We start from the raw sequence: 4,556 nt of genomic DNA on the forward strand, positions 1-4,556 counted from the left end.
TGCTGATATGGTTATACCAAGGTAGGTATAGCTCATGCTGTGTTCAATGACATCATTATTAATGGTGAATTGATGTTTGTTCTCCTGACATCTTGGGCGTTTTTGGAAGATCATGATATTAGTTTTCTTCATATTTACAGCCAGAGCCCAGTTCTGACAGTACTTTTCTACTATGTCTAGCTGTTGCTGTAATCCTTGTTTAGTCGGAGACAGTAGAACGAGATCGTCAGCATAAAACAGGGACTTCACCTCTCTATCTAGAAGGGAGAGGCCAGGAGCAGCACATTGATCTAACTCAACAGCAAGCTCATTGATGTATATATTAAATAATGTTGGACTTAAATTGCAACCCTGCCGAACACCTCTTCTCTGGGTGAAGAAATCAGTTTGTTTGTTGCCAATTTTAACAGCACACATATTTTCTAAATACATAGATTTAACTAGATCATACATTTTGCCCCCTATACCACACTGTAGAAGTCTGTAAAAGAGACCTTCATGCCAAATAGAATCAAAAGCTTTTCTGAAATCAATGAAACAAGAGAATATTTTACCATTTTTAGTTTGGTGTACATGTTTATTAATTAATGTGTGTAAGGTGTATATATGATCAGTGGTGCGGTGTTTTGGGAGGAAACCAATCTGACTTTTACTTAAGATGGAGTGTTCCTCAATGAAATCTAGCATTCTTTTATTTAGAATGCTACAGAATAATTTGCCTAGACAACTGCTGACAGAGATGCCACGGTAGTTATTAGGGTCTGATTTGTCCCCACTCTTATGAATGGGGGAAATGAGCCCTTTGCACCAGATGTCAGGAAAACATCCTGACTGTAGAACAATATTGAACAGCTTTAACAGTGCAGCCTGCATCTCTGGGGTGCTGCATTTGAGCATCTCGTTTTTAATGCTGTCTGGACCACAGGCTTTCCTCGGCTGGAGAGATTTTATCTGTGTGATCAATTCTTCCCAAGTAATTGGAGAATCAAGAGGGTTTTGGTTGTCTTTAATTGTTTGTTCTAATGTTTGGAGTTTTTCTTTTATAAAATTTTGTTCTGGTCTAATTTGTTTAATTGGTATGTCTTTGTAAAGGTTTTCAAAATGTGTTTTCCAGATATCACCATTTTGAATGGGTAATGGTTGTTGTAGTTTTGTGTTGAACTTGTTCCACATATTCCAGAATTGATCCTGATTAATGGCGTTTTCAATATCTTCAAGTTTCATGTGGGTATAATTTTGTTTTTTGTTCCTAATTGTACATTTGTATTTATTTAAAATGTCATTGTATCTAATGCGTAAGGCCGGATTGTTTGGTTGGCGGTGTTTTTCATTTGCTATATTTCTAAGGTCCTTTCTGATGGTCTTGCATTCTTTATCAAACCATTTCTCAACATTTTGTCTTCTAATAGGCTTATTTTTCTGTTTTATGAGGTCAGCTCTGATAGCTGCCTTATGGAATATTGTGTTGATGTCATCAATTGCCTTGTTTACACCATTTTTGGTAGGGACATATTGAGTTTGGTCGTATATGAATATGTCATTCATCAGATCAGGTGATTTCAAGGCCATGATGAGTTTGTCTCCACTGTCTGGGGCCCATCTGTAGCCAGGATTTAAATCATTCAGCTTACCGGGTTCTTTTGTTTTGGGATTTAATTGATCTGGGAGTTTAAAGAACAGATTTATTTGGTTGTGGTCTGAAAGTGGGGATTGCTGTCTGACAGTGAATGCACTGATAGTTGAGGGGTCCATGTCAGTGATTGCATAGTCTACTACACTAGATCCATGAGCTGAGGAGTAGGTGAATCTCCCTAAAGAGTCCCCTCTGAACCTACCATTAACTATGTACAGGCCTAAAGCCCGACAGAGATGCACTATCTCCCTGCCACTTTGATTAATTTCACAATCGAGGTTGTTCCGATGGGTGATGGTTGGTGTGGTAAACAGGGGGGCCTGATCAAATACATGGTTGTGGCTCTGTGGGTCGATGACATCAGGTTCAATTCCTGTTCGTGCATTCAGATCGCCAGTTAGAATAACATTTCCCTGGGCCTGGAAGTAGGCGATTTCTGAATGGAGAGTATCAAAAATATCTTCTTCAAAATAAGGAGAATCAACTGGGGGTATATATATTGCACATAGATAGAGATCTCTATCAGTAATGCCAAGGGTTTGATCTATTCTCAACCAAACATGGGATTTACCCTGTTTTACTGTTGAGATCTTACTGCATAGATCTCCTTTGTACCACACCAAGATCCCCCCCGATGTTCTGCCCTTACGTATGTTTTTAAATTTTATAGAGGGCACCATGATTTCGTTATATCCTGGGGGACAGTGAATGAGTGAATCATTTTTACACCATGTTTCTGTCAATATAATTAAGTCAACATCTTTTATAGATTTAATGAATTCAGGGTTTTCACTCTTCAGCTCAAATGTCGAGGAGTGGAGACCCTGGATATTCCAACAGCTTATATGTAATGAGCGCATTAAAAACAAACAAAATGAACCCATATAGTAGGACAAAAAAAAAAAAAAAAAAAAAAAAAAACCTTCAACCTATCCATTTATAATACTAAATAAATTAAATAAATATTTACAAATTATAAATAGTACTATTATACTAATTTCTACCATTGTTATTATTACTATTACTAACGAAATATATATATCAATGTTCTGTTACCCAAATGGTAAAGTGTTTTGTGTATGTATATCTTAGCTGGGCAGAAGTCGGGTACACAGAGTTTGTAGCATCTTCCTGATGTCTCCTAGCTCAGAGGCAGCAGGGGGGAGGGGCGGCTGTGGCAGGGGGGCTGTGGCAGGGGGCGGGGCTACTACTGAAGTATAACTCCGTTGCTGTGGGTGGGGAGGCAGGTCAGCAACAGGTACGTAGCTCTGCTGTCGATGTTGTAAAGGAGGACGGTGGGAAGGGATTACGGAGGGGGAAACTAGCCTTCTCTGGTTTTGTTTCACCATGGTTAGGTGGTGGGCGGGTGGGGAGGGGGAGGTCCAGGCTGAGCTGTTGTGCCTCCTGGCAGCAGGGGGGATGATCCTGGGGTGGTGGTGAGGAGGAGGTCTGGGATGATCACTGAAGCGTGTAATTGAGGAGAGGGTAGAAGGACTGCGTCCTAGGGCCGTGTCTTTGAGGGTCTTCGCAAAGACCTTCACCTTCTCTTTGTGGAGATGGAGTCCATCATAGAGGTCCCAGATGCAAATGGTTGGGTGGAGGGCCAGGTGGACATTGGGTAAGGTGGCACATCCTCTTCTGATCTCCATATTAATGTCATGGATGGCATGAGGGGGCATGTCTGTCCTAGGCAGCAGTGTGGAGATCACAATGCGGGTGTCAGGAAATTCCTTACTGGCCTGCTCTGCCATCTTCTTCACTGCCTCAGCAGTGCCTTTTCGGAGGCTGTGCAGATCATTTGTTCCTGTGTGGATCACCAGGCATTGAGGGCTCCTGAGGGTCTCCTTTTTTAACAGCTTCATTGCCTGGCCTGTGGTGCTGCAGCGTTTAGAAAGCACTTTCTTACCAGGAAAAAGCTTGTTTGTGTCCAGGAATTTCCCATTTGAGTCAACCAGTAGGACCACTTGTGGGGCTTGTTCTTCAGGCTGAGTGGAGGCAGGCTGTGATGGGCAGATCTGGTTGTTGGCAGCTGGCAGTGTAGGTGTAGAAGGAGATGCCAGGGTGTTGTTGGACTGGGTGTAGAGCAGAGATGGTGGTACAGAGACAAAACAAGGCTTTGGGACACTGGCAGGGAGAGTCTGTGTCTCTGTAGTTGTCAGGATTTCTGAGAGTTGCTCTGTTAGGTGTTGGACCTGCCTGGTGAAGCTCCTTTCTCTGTTCTCAGCATCTTCCTTTACTTTGGCCATTTGGGTATGAAGTATCCTGTTCTCCTGCTTCAGTGCCTCTATACTTCCTCTTAGGTCAGATGCCAATGACTGGTTGTCTCTTTTGAGCTGTTGGAGCTCCTCTTGAATCTGCTGCACAGTGCTGTTTTGGGGCTCACTCAGCCTGGCCTGGGTCAGCTCTTTAAATTCAGCAAAGTCCAGCTCCAATAGGGCCATACTCTCCTTTAGCCTGTTGGTAGAGGTGGCAGGTGTAGGAGGGGCAGAGATGGACAAGGTGGTGGGGTTTTCTGTCTCATCATCTTCACTGTCAGTGTGAACAATCACCCTCTTGGTGTCCACCTCTGTTTTTAACAGAGAGAATGTATCTTCAAAGGACTCCAGGTTGGCTTCATTCCCCTGGACCATGACCTTTCCTTTGGTGTAGTATGTGATGGTGAGAAGGGGGTCCTCCTTGTCCAGGTGTTCATCTTTGCAGATCTTTAATCTGCCCCCTGAGCCGATGCCTTCACTGGATACATATGGGTAGTTGTTTGACACAGTATCTTTCCAGATGTAGATGGAATCAGTGAAGAATATGAGGTTGTTTTTCTTTCTTCCATTCTTTTGTTGGGCATAGTCAGTAAAGAGGATCTCTGGGTTTTCCCGTAGTGTCTTCTCCTTGTGTTTCTCCCTAGCTGCTGCATTTTTACATTTGGCAG

The sequence above is a fragment of the Siphateles boraxobius genome, unplaced genomic scaffold (assembly GCF_051911475.1).
Source record: "Siphateles boraxobius isolate OS27281-9 unplaced genomic scaffold, OSU_SipBor_1 70, whole genome shotgun sequence".
NCBI lineage: Eukaryota > Metazoa > Chordata > Actinopteri > Cypriniformes > Leuciscidae > Siphateles > Siphateles boraxobius.